The sequence below is a fragment of the Mirounga leonina genome, unplaced genomic scaffold, assembly GCF_011800145.1.
Source record: "Mirounga leonina isolate KUSES-001 unplaced genomic scaffold, KU_Mleo_1.0 Mir_152, whole genome shotgun sequence".
In the NCBI taxonomy this organism is placed as follows: domain Eukaryota; kingdom Metazoa; phylum Chordata; class Mammalia; order Carnivora; family Phocidae; genus Mirounga; species Mirounga leonina.
In genome coordinates, this window is record NW_023270380.1 from 19,087,802 (window position 1) to 19,106,008 (window position 18,207).

Sequence of the window (18,207 nt, forward strand, 5' to 3'; positions counted from 1 at the left end):
GTCTTTTATGGATGCCAGTATATAGCAGCACATGTCACGGCACGTACTTGGTGGCCTGGGATGGGCATTGGGACACCTGCCTTGCCATGGCCACACGTCCCAGCCACTGAGCTCCTGGAGCTCTTACCAGGCCATACCCATGAGGGCCGTCCTGGCTGATAGCCCGGAAGTCTCCCTGCCAGGGACGGTCATGGCCAGCTAGACTTGCTTAGGCACATTCACCTTTGGGGTTTGCAGCGAATGTGCCAAAGGTGGCTTGTTATTGAGGAACCTCATCGTGGACTAATTGTGGACTAATCGTGGAGCATGCCAACCCTTATGGGTTCTGTCTGCATGCTTTGAAGTGGCGTTTTGCTGAGCTCAGTGACATGCTGCATTTAACATGTTAAGAAGCCCTTTTACCTTCCGTGACCTAATCCTAGTTTCTGATGTACCCCATTTATAAACGTATTCTTCCAGCCAGGCCTGTGATTTGAGTCTAACAACACTGCCGTGCTGTGATATAGCAGAAGATTTGAAGGAAGCCAAAAATACTAGAGTATGTCTCACAGTCTTGGATTCTGATACGAATAAATACCCCTGTCCTTCCTTTGTTATTACCTCCTTTCTTACCTTGTTAGGGGCATGTCACCGAACTTTTTTCCATATCAACTGCTCTCTGAAGACAGACATGGCACCAGTTTCATAATTTTGGACTGTCTGAACTCAACTGAATCACTGATTAGTGTGTTTTCCACATAAGAAACTACTCCCCTGCATTTGTGAAAGACTCCTAATGCTGTTTTCTGTCTCAGAGTTTGGATAGTTTAAGGTTCTTTGCTTGCCAAAAATAATATTACCAGGCATTATGAAAAGGATAAATAAATAGGACCAGGATTCTCATTTACTTTCTTCTGTATGACTTATGTCAGAGAATGCAGTGTGTCACAGTGTCACTTAACTCGGGAGCCCTCGGAAGTGAAGACAGGTGTCTGTATGCGAGTGACACATCTATTTTCCTACAAAGTCTGACTTTTGGAAAATTAACTTGCCTGTATTTTTTTTTTAAGATTTTATTTATTTATTTGGCAGAGAGAGACACAGCGAGAGAGGGAACACAAGCAGGGGGAGTGGGAGAGGGAGAAGCAGGCTTCCCGCTAAACAGGGAGCCTGATGCGGGGCTCGATCCCAGGACCCTGGGATCATGACCTGGGCCGAAGGCAGATGCTTCACCGACTGAGCCACCCAGGTGCCCCAAACTTGCCTGTATTTTTATTTCATGACATGCAGAAAGTAAGTATAACTTTCTCCATAAATATTAGAAGTCTGGCTTCTAATAAAAAATTTCTGTCTCTTAGTCATAATCCCGCTCTTAATCTACACATACCATATTCTTTTAGATTTATTTAGATTTATTTGGTAGCAGTGCAGCTGAAACCCTTAAAATAATATTCTAACTAGATTAAGAGTTAAGACACAGTGGTCTTCATTTGAGGAGTATATCTCATAGCAGGAGCATCAACTGTGAAAGTAAAGTATCTTCCTTTGAAATCCTATATCACAGACCAAAAATATTTTGGAAACTCTCCAGAGCCCATGGTTGCATTATGCTTTGCCTTTAAATCATTATGCATGACAAGATTATATTCTTAGATGATCTATAGTCTAGTTACTTTGTTATGGCTGAAATGTTCTGGCTTGTTTTTGATATAAACTATCCGCTCTGGGCCTCCTCCCCTCCTATAAAACATAACGCACTCCGGATGCTTTCAGTGGGAGGAGGCTCTCCTGTTGCTGAAATAGGCTGCACACCCAAAGACTGAATGTTTACCAAAATTCCTGAAATCCAACCAAACTAACCTACCTGAGTTGGTATTCACATTTAAAAAGGTTTTTGGGGTTTTTTTTAGGGTTTTATTTATTTATTTGACAGAGAGACAGCGAGAGAGGGAACACAAGCGGGGGAGTGGGAGAGGGAGAAGCAGGCTTCCCACTGAGCAGGGAGCCCGATGCGGGGCTCGATCCCAGGACCCTGGGGTCACGACCTGAGCCGAAGGCAGACGCTTAATGACTGAGCCCCCCTGGCATCCCTAAAAAGGTTTTTAACTTTTGGTTAGGTTAAGGAGGGCTCGAATTTTTGTCTATTTTAGTATTGTATGGTCAGATTTTTTTTCTCCACGGGAAAATAGAAGACTACCTTTTCTGTGAAAGTTACTAATAATCTCCTTGCATTTTGCTTTGAAATATGTACCCCAGTTTCTGATCTTCACTAAAATTTCTAGAAGTATATAGATTAATATGTAAATTTCATTCCTGATGACCGAAATGCTTTCTGGATTATTGATAAAATGTGTAAAGTTTCCTTGTGTTTAATCAAATCAAGCAAAGGATGTAGTGAATGAAAACTAAGACTTCCCAGATCCCCTTGTTTCCAGGACACTTTATCACTTGGGCCAGCATAAGACCAATTGGCAGTTATGCAGAAAGTTGAATTATGGCTCACTATGAGAGAAAAATTTTGTTTGTGTTCATTGTTTAAGAATATTTATGCTAATGCCAAGGAAAACCCTACCTTAGAAACAAAATAAAGATAAACTTTTAAAACTTCCCGAGAATAAGCTTGCATATTAGCTGCTGGAGTGACCTCCACTGGTTTGGATAAAAGCATGAAAAGCCAATCGCTGATATATTCTTATCATTCAGCAGCAATTTATTCCAAATTTACAAGCAGACAATAGTGCAACATATTGCAGTTATACTTAAAATATGTTGAATCTTGGCTGTTTCTTTCCCATAACCACAGTGGAAGTGGTCCTTGGGGCCCATAGAAATCAGCAAGAAAAAAAGATTTTGTATACCGAATTTTATTTTGCATTCCAAAACCACATTTATTCTGTTTAACAAAGTAGTAGTAATGTACCAAAGTAATAGTACGATGGTAAAAAATTTTAAAACATCATTCTTTTCCATAAATACTTGTCAGGTACTTGCCATGTACTAGATCTTCCGGAGTGGTATAAAAATGATGGTGATAGAGTTTGTGGGGTGAAAGAGGTATAAAAATGACCAAGATAGGGGCGCTTGGGTGGTTCAGTCGGTTAAGGGTCTGACTCTTGGTTTCAGCTCAGGTCATGATGTCAGGGCTGTGGAATTGAGCCCCACATGGAGCTCTGGGCTCGGTGTGGAGTCTGCTTGTCCCTCTCCCTCTGCTCCTCCTCTCTCTTTCTCTCTCTCTCTCTGGAATAAATAAAATCTTTATTAAAAATGACCATGATAAAGAACTAAGGTGTGGTACATGCTGTAAGAGAGATGTCAGGGTCATAGAACTCAGAGAAGGACAAGAGGGTTCCAGGCTGGGTCGTCTGGGAAGGCTTCGTGGAAGCACGTTACCCATCATGTATTATGAAAAATGGATGGGACGTGGCCGCAGGAAAGGTGAGCAGAGGTCGCTGCCACGGGGGAAGGAAGGCAAAAGCACTGAAATGCTGTGTGTGTGCGTGTGTTTGGAGCACATTCTGTTTGGCAAGAGCACCGCGTAGGAAGGGCCAGAGTGGAGGGTCTTGCGTGCCGGCCAGGGACTTTAAACTTGACCTCGTGTGCCTGGAGCAGCTGCTGGTGTTTCCTGGACTGGGGTCAGCGTGACCAGATCTGCCTGTTCTGATGGAGAATCTGGAAGCTCTGGGTTGCCTAAATGAGGGAGAGCATGGCTGAGGCTGCAGCAGTGGTTTGAGGGCAGACTGGGCAGCCTGGAAAGGAGAGGAGCGGTGCGCACAGCAGTGGCTCCGTCTCGAGGACAGATGAGTGTGGGCAGACAGCCGTGTGAGGGTCAGGACCCCCGCACAGGGCAGGTGTTCATAAATACATATTTAAAGTTCGGGGCTTAAATGACTGAGAGGATAAATAAACAGGAGAATCAAGAGGCTGTCTGAGGATGATGAGACAATTATACAGTAGTCCCCCCGCCCCCCTTTCCTGGGTTTCGCTTTCCCAGGGTTCCGTTCCCTGCAGTCAGCCGCGGTCTGGAAGCAGATGACCCTCCTGCTGACTTGTGGCCAGAGGGTCAGGGGTGGCCTGGCGCGGTGTCACACGCCCATGTCCTTCACCCCACATGTCACTCCCTGTCACAGGAAGAAGGTGTTTAGAGAGAGAGGCCGCGTCCACATGCTGTTATTACTGCGTATTGTTGTGATGGCTCTATTTTATCATGAGTTACTGTCGTTCATCCCACCTGTACCTCGTTTATACATGAGGCTTCATCCTCGGCGTGTCTGTGTAGGAATGGTCACGTAGGGTCCGTACTGTCTGTGGTTTCAGTGCCCATGGGGGTCTTGCACGTGTCCCCATGGATTGGGGGGACGACTGTATTGAGTTTGAGCTGCTGACAGGACTCATATATTGAAATGTCCTGAGGCAGCAAGAGCTGCAGAAATGGAACTTAGAAAAGAAGTTCAGGGGTGACTGGGTGGCTCAGTCCGGGAAGCATCTGCCTTCAGCTCAGGTCATGATCCCAGGGTCCTGGGATCGAGCCCCGCATCGGGCTCCCTGCTCAGTGGGAAGCCTGCTTCTCTCTCTGCCTCTGCCCCTCCCGCTCATGCTCTCTTTCTCTCTCAAATAAATAAAATCTTAAAAGAAAAGAAAAGAAGTTAAATGTGACAATACAGGCAGGAGACAGTTGACAAGAGCCTGGGCTGTCGGTAAGATTTAGAATAAGAGGATTGTGAGGGTCCTCCAGGAAAATGGAATCGAGGTCCTGGATGCAGAGGACATGAGAACAGCAGAGACTGAGCAAGGAGAAGAGAGTCTTGCCAGGGGCATTAGGAGGTGAAGAAATTTATTTATTTATTTTTAAAGATTTTATTTATTTATTTGACAGAGAGACACAGCAAGAGAGGGAACACAAGCAGGGGGAGTGGGAGAGGGAGAAGCAGGCTTCCCACTGAGCAGGGAGCCCAACGTGGGGCTCGATCCCAGGACCCTGAGATCATGACCTGAGCCCAAGGCAGATGCTTAACGACAAGCCACCCAGGCACTCCAGAGGTGAAGAAATTTAAAGAAAGTGAGTATTGAGAAAGGACCGTCGACTTTCGTTTCTGAAGGAAGGGTTTGGTCAGACGATGGGTAGGACTGAGAAGGGGTGAGAGGAGCTGTCTGGCAAGGAGAAGAATGCTGGACCAGCAGCCTGAGCACCAGCAGGCAACACCAGGCTCACTTTCCTAGGCTGGGGGGATGCAGGTGGACCTAGGAGAGAGAGGGGGACCGATATGTGCTGCTGGGGGGGCCAGGTGCACGCTCTGCCAGCTCTGTGCGTGTTTGGGGGGGGCTGCGGGGCACCTGCTGAAATTCCAGTTTCGTGGAATTTTAATTTAAATGTAAATTGTCACATGTGGCTTGTGGCTCCCTTATTGGGTGGCAGAGATACAGTGTGTAAGTAGTTAATTTAGGAAAGTGGACCAGACATTGTGAGAGATGGGGAGGAGTTCCCAAAAAAGTTCAAGGGAAAGATGATAACATTTGAAGGAACCCGTAGCCAAATAGTTTCATTATTTTCCATTAAAGAGGTAGCACTGTTTGGGGAGAGGGTGAAGGTAGGGAGCACGGGAAAGGCTTTCAGCAGCCCCTGCGGGGTTTCAGAGAATGGGGGTGCGTGGGTGAATCTCAGCAGCACGGACAGAACAGCCTGCTGGAGGTGAGAGTGTGCATCGGGTCAGGTCTCTGCTTCCCTGTCTGGTGGCTTTTCAGTAGCATTGCCAAACCTGGGAGTAAACCAGAGGAGCAGGAGATGAAGTGGAGCGGGGGCTGTGGAAAGGCCGGCCCGGGGCGGGTAGCAAAGTAAGTGAATGCTGAACACAGGACTGCAGGTAGGAGCCAGTGAGAAGGGAGGAGGATGGAGTGAGGGCCAAGGGCCGAGGGCTGGACCGCTTCGCCAAGCAGACCCTTGGATGTCAGACTGGAAGGTAAGCAAGGTCATAAAGCGTCCGTTTGTAAGAGTTGTTGATTTTGGTGGCAAGCTTTTCAACAAGAAACGGGATTTTAAAAGAAGCTGTTAACATGAAGAAATGTGTCCGGTGAGAGGAATCTACGAGGCTGATGCTTGGTTTTGCTCCAGTTTGCGTGCAGTTTGGTCTTGCTCCCAACTCACTACCTCAGCGTCAAATGTGTAGATTTGAAGAGTAAACCTGGGACTTATTTTATTCATCTGCAGTGATGCCCAAATTCATAAAAACTGAACTCAGAGCTGGGAGGGATCTGTGAGACCATCTATGCGTGCAGTGTGTGGATTTTGCTGATCTGGGGGCGTGATAGTTGAGGGTCACAGGGCTGGCGGGAGGCACTGATCCCCATTAGTGGCTGTGATGGGGGCAGCCGCGTGCTCTAGGCTGACGGCCTCAGTGTGTCCCCAGCAATGTGCAGAGACGTTGAAGTACGATGTGGGGTATGACTTTCAGAATGTCCCTATGATCCCCTTCTCCGGACGGGTCCTTTAAGATGACTGTGCTGACCCGGTGCTTCACCGCATCGTGCCTGCTCTGCGGCACACGCCGGAGATTATCGGATGGGTTTGTTCATAAATACAGCAAGACCTGGAGTGACGTTTTGGATTGAGTTCCAGTGTGAAAGAGTTGATAAATCAGCAGACCCGTCTTCCCTTTGCCGAGTGCCCTGTGCTGTGCCCCCCCGCCCGCTCCTGCCTCTGTCCTGTCGCACACCCTCCCGTCTGTCTACTACTGGAGGGAGAGAGGTCCCTCAATAATGGGACCTCAGAGAAAAGGGATATTGTTTTCAGAGATCATGAGAACTTTGTAAACTTACTAGCAATCGCTTTATACTCTAAATAGTATATTGAGAAACATACTGAAGCTATTGTAATATTGTAAAATAGTAATGTAGTCCATCTGACAATACCGGAGGGGTACTTTAAATTGTCTATTTTAACATGGACCCAACATTTTTAAATAAAGTAAATATTGGTGAAAAATATAAATAAGACTTTGCAAGTTTATGACAGTTCGGGTCTTCGGTTTCTGTGGCACCCTACCTAATTTAATGGGTTTCTTGAGGTAATTTATGGGACCAACAACTCTAGAACCTTGTTTGCATTTCTTGCGCAGCAAGCACGATGCAGTGGGTTTAGCTGCTTTAATAAACTGAACCAAAGTCCTGTTCAAACCATCAAAGAATGCTAAAATACCTTCGTGTTCATTTTAGTTCTTTTCTTTCTTTCTTGGAGATTTTTTTGGTCTTACAGCATATGGCATATGTATGACATGGAATCCACACACCCTACGATTTCAGAGACCGAATGTTTTAATGTATTTACTTGAGTAAATGTTTCTCCTCTTCTGTCTTCCTATCTTCTTCTCCCCAGGATTGGCTCTTCTGTATGTAAATTTAGAGGATACAGGGAAAAAGTTACCTTCCTACCCTCGAGGAGCTCATACATTGTCTTTATTTTTTTTGATGTTTACAATTATTTTATTTTTAATTGAAGTGTAATTGACAAACAGTACTATATTAGTTTCAGGTGTACAACATAGGGACGTAGTGTCTTTATTTTTTATTTATTTATTTTTTTAAAGATTTTATTTATTTATTTGAGAGAGAGAGAGAATGAGAGACAGAGAGCACGAGAGGGAAGAGGGTCAGAGGGAGAAGCAGACCCCCCGCTGAGCAGGGAGCCCGATGCGGGACTCGATCCCAGGACTCCAGGATCATGACCTGAGCTGAAGGCAGTCGCTTAACCAATTGAGCCACCCAGGCGCCCCGGGACATAGTGTCTTTAATGTGCTGGTTCCCAGAATGTGGTCTCAGATCAGCAGGGTCTGCATTACCTGGGGACTCAGGCCCCAGATGCTCAGGATTGGAGCCCTGGGGGGATGGGATGCAGCAGTCTGCCTTCTCCCAGCTGTCCTGGACATTCTGTCACACTCTCAAGTTGGAGGGTCTCTGGTCTAATGGCTGGAACTTTATACTTATTTTTTTTTTATTGAGATAAAATCCATGTTCCAGAAATTCACAAGGTCATGCGCCATCACCACTGTTGAATTCCAGAACATTTTTATCACTCAAAAAGAAACCGCCTCCCTGGTAGCGGTTACTCCCGTATCCGTACCCACCCCCCAACCCCTGGCAACCACTCGTCTGCTTTCTGTCTCCATGGATTTGAGTTTTCCAGACGTTTCCTATAAGCGCAACCATACAATGTGTGACCTTTCGCTTAGCGTCCTGTTTCCCAGGTCCGTCCATGTCGTTCCTCCGTATGGCTAAATAACATTGCGTTGTGTGCGTGCAGCATTTTGTTTGTCCATGCGTCACTGATGGACATTTGAGTTCCTTCCGTGCTGTTACGATCGCAACGCTACTTTGAGCACCCATGTGCAAGTGCTTGTAGGAACCAGTGCTTCAGTCCTCTGCTGCTCGCGGTGGTTCTATTCCATATGGTCGCCACGGACACCAAATAAAGGGAAATGCAGGATTAGGTGCCTTCGCGTCTTGCTTCCAGGTTGGATGACCAGTCAGTACATGACCTTGTTTTGTGTGTGTTTCTGTTGACAGACACGTTATCTAGCATGTTGGTTCGTGGACATCGAGCTCACAGCCAACAGCACTATAACTCTTGCTTGACGGAAGCATACCTAACACGCACATCACACCTTCTTGAGCTTACCAACAACAGGCAGCACTGCTCACTGCTCTTTGGGGCCATTTAAACAGTGAAATTGCCCACGAGAAGCACAGAAATGTGAAAAAACATGGCACTAAATAGAGAAAAGAACGCTTGTTTACCGCATGTGAGCTAAAACAAGACAGGATGTCACGGTGTTCAGTATCACGTGGGAGCATGCGTGTTGGAGGACTCAAATTTTTCACTACTCTGTGCACAACCGTGTTGGAAGTAATGTGAGGCCACTGCCAGGATGATTTGGGGTTACCAGTAAACTGGAGCCAATAGGTAAATTTGCAAATATGGAATCCACAAACACTGAGGATCCACTGTGCTAGGCATGGCACTGCTGTCCTACAGTGACTGTGACTGTTCCATTTGTTTAGGGAACCCCAGACCTATTTCCTTCCCTCCCTCCTTCCCCCTCCTCCCTCCCTTCCTCCTCCCTCCCTCCTCCTTCCTTCCTTCCTCCCTTCTTCCCTCCTTCCCCACTCTTTCCTCCCTTCCTCCTTCCCTCCCAACTCTCTCCCTCCTTCCTCCCTTCCTCCCTCCCTCCCCCTCCTCCCTCCCTCCCTCCCCCTCCTCCCTCCCTCCCCCTCCTCCCTCCCTCCCTCCTTCCCCACTCTTTCCTCCCTTCCTCCCTCCCAACTCCCTCCCTCCTTCCTCCCTTCCTCCCCCCTCCCCCTCCCTCCCAACTCTCTCCTTCCTCCCTTCCTCCCTCCTTCCCCACTCTTTCCTCCCTTCCTCCCTCCCTCCCTCCCGACTCTCTCCCTCCCAACTCCCTCCCTCCCTCCTTCCTTCCTTCCTCCCTCCTTCCCCCCTCCTCCCTCCCTCCCAACTCTCTCCCTCCTTCCTCCCTTCTTCCCTCCTTCCCTTCTTTTCCATTATAGCCATCTTAGTGGGTATCCAGTGGTATAGGCATGCTTTTATTTTGCATTTCCTTAATTATTAGTGATGTTGAGCAACTTTTCATGTGAATATTAGCCATCCATACATTTTCTTTGGAAAAAATGACTGTTTCCAAAACTTTGACTATTAGATTGTATTACTCGTCTTTTTATTGTTGAGTTGTGTTTTCTATATTGTGGATACTAGCCTCTTAGATGCACAATTTGCAGATACCGCCTCCTCTTCTGTAAGTTGTCTTCCCTTTCTTGATAATGTTCTTTAATGTACGAAAGTTTCTTTTAACAAAGTCCAGTGTTACCTATTTTTTCTTTGATTACTTGTGCTTTTGGTGTTAACTTCTTTATTTTTGGAAGTGCTGTCTTTACATAATTAATCAGTACAACCTGTTAAAAGAGTTTATGCATTTTTTAAATTAGAGAGCGTGAAGAGTCAGATTTCAGGGTTTCAATAAATGATTACTTATTTGCCAGTGGCTGTAAATGGAAAGTATTTGTTTGCAGATATCAGATTTACAAGGTTTTTACATTGTGGAATTTAAAATAATGACATCAGGGCCACAAGTCCATAAAGTAGTGTCAAAGTCATTTAACAAACAGCTGTTTTGCTTAGGAAAATTGAAGGGAAACACTTATCACTGCTTTAAATAATACTTTCCTCTTTAATAAAGAAGACTCTGCCTTTTAAAAACTCTGAACTTTCTGCCCTAAAAGGAGAGTCTCAAGAACATTCGTGAAAAAATGTAAGAATCCCGGAACTTGGAAATAAATACGGGTTGGTGTTTACTTGTGTTAGTTTAAATGTAGTAGCCCCATGTGTCAGAAAACTGAATCTGTAACACTTAAGTTAGTCTAAGCAAGCAAATTATATCAGCTAACATGGCTTTAGTCTACTAAGTAACTTTAAATCCAGAAGATCAAAGGAAGTTCTAAGTAAAAACAGTCCTTGTTGCAATTTGCCCAAAGCAGGAAAAGGCTAGAAATTACATGTCACCTTCATATCCTGGCTTGCTGACCTTGTGCTCGGATCTAGCCCTAGCCCGTGTGTCAGCTGTTCCCATACCCGAGACCCTGCCCCTCCGTGGGGAGCTGGGAGAAAGCGCTCCTGTCCTGTAGGAGCCCAGACACTGAGAGCCCCGGCCCCTCACACGCAGAATTCAAAGCCCTCTGCCTGTGCTTGCACTCCATCTACCTCTGCTCCTGCAGCTCCTGCTGGGGCCGTCCCTCCGGAGCAGACCGAGCCAGCCCCCGTTCTTCTTTGCACGTGAAGGTAATACGTTTACTTATTCCACATGCGTAAATTAGTTGTTTCAGAATTTATTTAAAAATGGAACGTTGTTCTCTGCTTCAAGGATCGAATTTTAATTTCAACTCCTAGGTTTTTTTCTTGGTATGAACTTTGAATGGCATCTAAATGCATTAAAAATCATATGAAGGTTATTTGAATTTTGATCTGACACAGAAAGGTAAGGTCAGCCATTTCTTGGGCTTATTAAAATGTGCTTTCTTTAGTAAGTCAGGAGGAAACCTCAGATTTAAAGTAGTTTAACATAATAAAATAAAATAAATTAAATAAAGTAGTTTATGTTGGGGGCGCCTGGGTGGCTCAATTGTTGGGCATCTGCTTTCCGCTCAGGTCATGATCCCAGGGTCCTGGGATCGAGCCCCTCGTCGGGCTCCCTGCTCAGCGGGAAGCCTACTTCTCCCTCTCCCACTCCCCCTGCTTGTGTTCCCTCTCTCGCTGTGTCTCTCTCTGTCAAATAAGTAAATAAAATCTTAAAAAAAAAAAAAAAGGTAGTTGTTTCATGCTTTGAGAGTCTTCTTTAGCCTCTGTCTAAAGGAGAGGATTTTGAAAATATGTGCTTCTCTTGTTACTAGCTGGTAGAAAACTAGGTGTAGAACCCTAGGAATTACTTTACTCACTTGTGTGAATTAAATATCGGAAAAAGATGGTAAAATATTAGCATCTTCCAATCTATATGGATAGAAGTCTGGTGAAGATACCTACCGCAGAACTAAGGGTCCACAGCAAGCGTAAGTCATGGCAATGCTCATCTTAAATATGCAGGCTCTGTGTGACCTCAGGCTGTGTTTGAGTCAATGACACGTTTCATGCATTATAATTGGATTTACCACTCAGAGTGGAAGTCAATGCGTGGGCCACATTTACGTGTTTTCTTTTTTATTGAATACATTTGACATTTACCATTGTGTAAATTGAAGACGTAGGTGTGTTGATTTGGTACATTTATATGTTGTAGCAATGAATGCTGTTGTAGTGATGTTTAGCACTGCTATCCCGTTACATAGTTACCCTTTCTGTCCAGTGTCGGGGGTAGTGAAGTTTTAGTGTCTTCGCAGGTTTGATGATGGTGGTTCAGTGTTGTTGTGTGGATTCATTGCCCTGCGTGAGTTCTCTGTCTTGTTTACTGCCCATTGCAAGTCTATACCTTAAACAACATCCATTTTATCCCTGCTGTGTTCACTTCTGCTTACAGTAGAATAGATAATTTCTATGCCACTGGCAGAGAAATTCAGACTAGTTTAACTTGTGAAATATTTATATGTCTGAGAGTAAAATGTAAATTTTAAAGCAGTTAGGAGATAAAAACTTTGTCAAAACTGAGGTATTTCACGCAAATCATTGACCATAAATGAGCTTCTTCAGTGGTAATGTAAGAAATTGAGGGCACACTTTACGATACGGTAAAATTTTCTCTAATGGGTAGTCTCATTGAAAGAAAAAGAACGAATATATCCTTTTTACCCACATGAAAGTTATTTTTGATCATAGTATTTATAATTAAGAAAACTGTAGTTCCCTTTGAAGCCTCAGGAGTCACTAAACTATGTAAATAAACTCCAAACTAATGCATGTTTCACTTGTGGACAGTGGATTTACTGCTTCCCGTGGTTTTAATGTCTGCTGACACATTTCTGCTTCTTAAAACGCGAAAATAAATAATCTTTTTGCATTATGTCATTTATTTCTACACTTTACATCTCTAACTAGGCTAAATGCTTTCATTGCCAATCTGGAACATTGGAGTACTTTATTACTGCATTTGTAACTTCTTGTGTTAGTGTTCACAAATAAGGCAGAGTGTTTTCATGTGTTTTCCATGCTTCATCTAGCTTCCATCTTAGATGTGAATTATAGGATTGTGATCAGGAACTGTTTGCACTGATTATGAAAAATGTTGAAGTGTCTGAAATGGTTGACCTACAAAGCAGCTCAGAAAACACATGTAAACCTCACTGCATCTATGTATCATAGCACTGAAGCATCCCACACTTTACCTTGAGCCCATTGTCTTTAGTTTCTACTGAACTGGTCAGCCCTTGTTGGCAACTGTGGGGGAACCGCACGCCAGTGGGTTGCACATGCCTGTCTCGTGCCTTTTGCTGGCCTGGTGGGAGCGGTGCACACGCCTTGCCCGCCTCGCCCATAACCCAGAGCACGGCCGGCAGCCTTGGCACACCGGCTCTGTGAACACTGTCTGTTCTTTAAAATGGCAAGTCCTGATCACACCCTAACACAGGAAATACACGTGGGTATTTAGGACTGGATAGACAAGGTGCTTAGCCTGTCAGCCTTTTTAGAAAAAGTACAAAACAAAGTAACTCAAGTAAAACTTAGAGAAGCATGACTGGGAAGAGGGCGGCCTTTGTTGGCTCCGTCTGAATTTCTGTGCTTTATCGATTTAATCACTAGGAAGCAGGCTCATACCCTGCAGGTGCACATATGCAGATTCCAAGAGAAATGTTCGCAATGAACATAGTAGCTGCTTAGTAAATGCTTGCTGAAGAAGGACCTTCACCTATTTCACTGAAAAATGTGAGTTGATTCCCTTTGTGGGCAAACAAGGATCCCACATGGCCGGTCACTGTGATTTCAGTTCATCTGCTGCCTGCAGGAAAGCAAGTCGAGCTCCCAAGCATTTGTAGTGATAACGTCAGTAAAAACAAACAGCTTTATGAAAGTCTCACCCAGGTTCTCGGGAAGAGTGAACTTACTGATCCAAAGCAAGGAAGAAAAAAAGGCTTTATGAATTTGATGTTTTCCTAAGCTTCAGGTAAATCTCAGAGTTCTTTAAGGAAAAGGGTGTGTTTAACTGTGTGTGATACAAGTACCTGGAGGGATTGCTCAGTAGAGTGAAGGATGCCCTTGAGACGCTGTTTGCTGGACTCTGGGTAGAGAGCCCATTTGGGGCGCCACTCTAGGGAAATTGGAGTTGTTACTGCTCAGACGTCACAGAACAGCAGGGCGTGGAGTCTGCTGTCAGACATGTGAGCATTTGTGGGGAAAGCTTAGATAATTCCAAGAGTGGTGTTAAAAAACAACAGTTACCATCTAAACCAGACAACCCGGAGTCCTTTATGGTGATTGATCTCGGTTTCTGTGTTGTGGAAGACATCTGAAAAATTCTCTCACATTCTTTTGCCTCATAATATGTGGGAGTTGAATTTTCTTGATTTGATTTATCTCGGTGGCGTGTTTTTCCTTTGAGCTAGCTGCTCAGTTTTAAGTTTCTGAGATGTGTGAAGTATTAACATTCCTGGTGTCCTCGAGCTTACTTGTGATCTATTCAACACATCAGTTAAGCTCCGTAATATGATCCTGTTTCTGCCGGGCAAGAGCTACAGTGTCCCAGAGAGATCGCTGATTGCGAGGTTGCCTGTTGTGTGATTTTACTTGAGGCAGTAGTTTCAGATGAAATCCTGTGGCCTAAACACAGACCTGTCACCAGGGGGTGGGTCGGGGGGTGGTGTTGCTGCTTATTGCCAGAGTGCCCTGTAATTCTTATCAGGGTCTGAAGGCTGTCTGATCTAAGAATTAGAACGTTTAAGATGCTTAAAATGCACTATCTTTTTCTTTTCTTTCTTGCCTTTCTTTTTTTTTTTTCTTGGCACAAAACTTCAGGGAACATGCTCTTTTAATACGAGGGCTTGGGACTTCATTTTGAAGATTGACAAGAGGCTGGGGACCTAATTTATCTTGAAGGTTAAATAAACTCATTAGTCAAATGGGCTGTATCCTAAACTTCAGTCAAATGATCTGTGGGTCTGAGGCCACGTGATGCCACATTTCACCTTTTCTCAGTGTCGATGCACGTGAATTCTGCGCGGTTGTCTCTCAGACTGTGGGGCAAAGGTGCTGTCCTTACTGTGCCCTCGTCCCCACCCTTACAGCTTCAGAAGTACTCTTCACTGTTAGAGAAAGACCATCTAAATGCTCTAAAGCACATCTCATGTGGAGTACCGGTTCCAAATGTGTTTGAGTAGAGAGCAGCACTCTGCATTTTAAGCAATATTTTCTGCCTGTTGAGTATTTTGAGTGACCGTTGGTTGCTCTTATGACTTGATCAGCATTAATTAATAAGAAGTATAAATCAGTGATTCTCAGCCCTAGCCACACATTGGAATCATCTGAGGAGCTTTTAAAAAGTGCTAATGACCACAGTCCATTCCAGTATGAATTCAGTCAGAACCTCTGGGGCCAAGGCCCTGGGTCTGTAATTTTTTTTTTATTATTATTACTAAAGTGATTTTAAAGTGCAGAAAGGGTTGAGAGCACTGTAATAGACTCATAACTTTGTGAACATTTGTTGTATATATTACATTCCCTTCCAGACTTGTGGCCAAGTCTAGAGGCCGGTCATGGCTGGCTCCTAGGTTAGATGAACCCTTATCAGAGGGCTTTCCAGAACTTTTGTCAAAGACCTTTGATTAATACTAATATGACAGAAGACTCCTCTGGTTTTATTTTACATAGTCTTAGTTTTACCCGTGAACTCATGTGAAATTGAAACCCAGAGATACAAGAAGCCTTTCTTTTTGAAGGGCATAGATGTGTGGAGAGGGCACTGTATTGTGAGCGTGGGGAGACGTGGTGCATATCGTGCAGACTGATAATTTTTGTGGATGAACTTGGAAAAGGGATCTCTGAAAACTGTCCTCATCACCGCAATGCAGTGATAGTTCTCGTGAAACAGGAATTTCAGGAGACAAGTGTTCATGCTAAAAAGATGTTCTTGGCTATCATGTATCCCAGATGTAAAACAGAAGCTTTATTTTGCATTCCCCTTCCCAGGTAGACCTGTTACCAAAGGCACATTGGACGTAAAACACACGAGAAAACGGAGGTTGGTGTTTCTGCAGCCCGGAAGGCCCTGGCGCCTGCCCGCGTGGGTCTCTGCTTGGACGACCGGACTCTTAGCTGGCCATAGGACTGCTTCCCAAACAGCGTTTTCAGACTTGCTGTGACACTGTAAGATCTGCCTAAGGTTATGTAACCTTTATATTTTGGGGTTGTAAATCTGGGAGGGACAATTTATCAGACCGTTTTTTTTCCATATCACGAAGCTGTTTGTAAATGTCATGAACAGTTGTAATGATGAAACATTTCACATTTACAGTTTATTGATGTCTTTATCAGTATCGACTGTGTATATTAAAAGAGGTTATATAAAAATGTTAGATTTCATTTTCAAAGGTGGTGTTTGTTATCATAAATCAGAACTACCTTCTCAATAATATAAATTTAATAGAACATAGTTACATTTTCATTGTAAGAGTGAACTGTGACTCTCAGATTTCCTGGACTCAGTTTGCTTCTTCCTGGTGTGGGGAGAGCATAGTGTAGCACCCAGGGGGCTCTCACGGAATGTGTGCTCAGGGGACGGGTGCTCCAGTGTGTACCACTGCCTCTCAGGGGAGATAACTTCTAATTTATCGCCATCTCTGAGGAAGGGGAACAATAGCAACACTCCCTTATTTTTGTAGAGTTCTTTGTAACATTTGAAATCCTCATCGGTGATTAAGTGAAGATATTGCTAGGTGTTCTTGTTGAAGGAGAGCTTAGTGGTAGGAAGTTCGTGAACTTGTCTTAGAAGGGGAGAAGATTCTATTTCCTCACGTATGACCGATCTTGTCAGTTCCTTAACAAGCCTGCGTCTTTGATTAAAGATACAGATTTCGCTGTCAGGTCACAGTTACGTTTTGAAATTGTTCAAACGCTGCATGACTTGCTTTTCAGGTTTGCATAACATGATGCATGGATGGAAAACACTTCTTTTTTTTTTTTTTTTCTTCAGCTAAGACAGCAGAAGAGATGATTTATTGTACACGTGTTATATCCAGCCACAAATGAAACAGAATTAGTCCCGAAAGTCACAGGTCCAGGGCAGGGGAAAACACTTCTTAGTTCAGTGAAATATGTCTCTGACACTCTTGGATTCTGAATTGTACCTTCTGAAAATGTCTTGGGAAATCTTGAATTCAGAGGCTATTTTTCATGTGGACCTTCAGACTGGGTTTTGTATCTTTAGCTTCCAGGGGTCCTGTCGGAGCTCTCAGAGCTAGGCCCTGCCCTGGAGACATCTTGAGGTAGCCGGAGAGCCTCAGCGGGCTGGTCCGGGGCGGAATCCCAATCCTGTGATTTAGATCAGTTACACTTCAATACTTTGAACCCCCAGGTTCTCTGTAGTGGGTTTAGTAATATCTACAAAGAGGTATTGTAAGGAAAGCGCTTGACACAGAAGATAAAAAAACCAGTTTTAATAGCCCTTTAAGGGGAAAAACATCACTGAGACACGGCCTTCTGCAGGCCAGCTTAGCAGCCCCTCCAGGAAAGAGCCTGCAGGACAACTCCTTGTCCATGTGCAGTTGGAGAAGCTACCTATGCTCTGGCCACAGCACCAAGTATTAATAGTGATCAGAAACGAGGCCATCATTTGGGATGAACATCAAGCCATTTTAGACGAACGATTTCATGTTAAAACAAATTTGATAAGTAATGGATACAGGTGACTGAATGCCTTTATACCTGGTGTGTCTTTATACATCCGTCCCCTAATATCTGCTACCACTTGAGGGAAAAAGACTGTCTCACCCAGTTAACTGGGCACAGTGCTTTAATGCGTATTTGTGAGTTGCACCCGAAAGATTAAAATCTGTACCCATAGCACTTTGTTAAGCTGTACTTAAACTTAGTTACCAACTAGAATCTCTCCTGTTAAAATGTGTTACTTTTCTCTGCCTTCATCGGAACAGCAGACCTTTGTTTCTCTCACTCCTGTCCTTTCCCTGTTTGACTCGTGCTGCTTGAATTGTGCGCCTTTTGCCGTAACTGAGGCCTGATGCTCTGGCGAGTCTGTGGTTTGCCTTGCTGCGTGAGGTGTGTTCCAGTTTGCCCCGCTCCAGGTGGACTGGATCTGCATCTGCATTGTAGCAACATCCCCAAGTGATGCTTGTGTTTGAGAAGCACTGGGTTAGTGTTTTCTGTTTTACTCAGTGAAACTGTGCTGTGGGGAGCATCACTCTTCTGAAAAAGGTGACTGGCTAGAGCATGGGACCGTGCTAGGGATCCTGTCTTGCCCTTTACTGTTAGGTTTGGTGATGTGCATCTGACGAAGATGAGGGTTCTTCTAGAACACGTGATAGAGCTTATGGAGTCCTTTAGTAGAAAGCCCTGAAACCCTGGGCCTCGGGCTTCCTGGCCTACCGTTTGAGACTCTTGGATCTCCAGTTCTCTTTAGCACACCTGTTTTTCTGAGAGTTGAGTCAAGTGGGATCCTGCGTGTGAAATGCTGGAGCTGTCAATGGGGGTGGGGGTGGTGCTCCTCCAACTGGTGAGCCCCGCCTTGTTAGAGGTCGGGC

At 44.6% G+C, this 18,207-nt stretch overlaps 1 protein-coding gene across 8 annotated transcripts in view; it reads left to right on the forward strand.

Annotated features, from left to right (window-relative positions):
* The window catches only part of DISP1 (dispatched RND transporter family member 1), a 177,102-nt gene that overhangs the window by 106,405 nt on the left and 52,490 nt on the right, over positions 1-18,207 (forward strand). For 5 of the 8 annotated variants that reach the window (XM_035008628.1, XM_035008623.1, XM_035008632.1 and 2 more), the window contains one exon: positions 15,641-15,817. The gene's annotated coding sequence lies outside the window, so the exon portion shown is untranslated. Of the gene's footprint in view, positions 1-11,379; positions 13,385-15,640; positions 15,834-18,207 lie in introns of those variants that run through there. The other 3 variants (XM_035008626.1, XM_035008630.1, XM_035008629.1) reach the window with 2 other exon arrangements.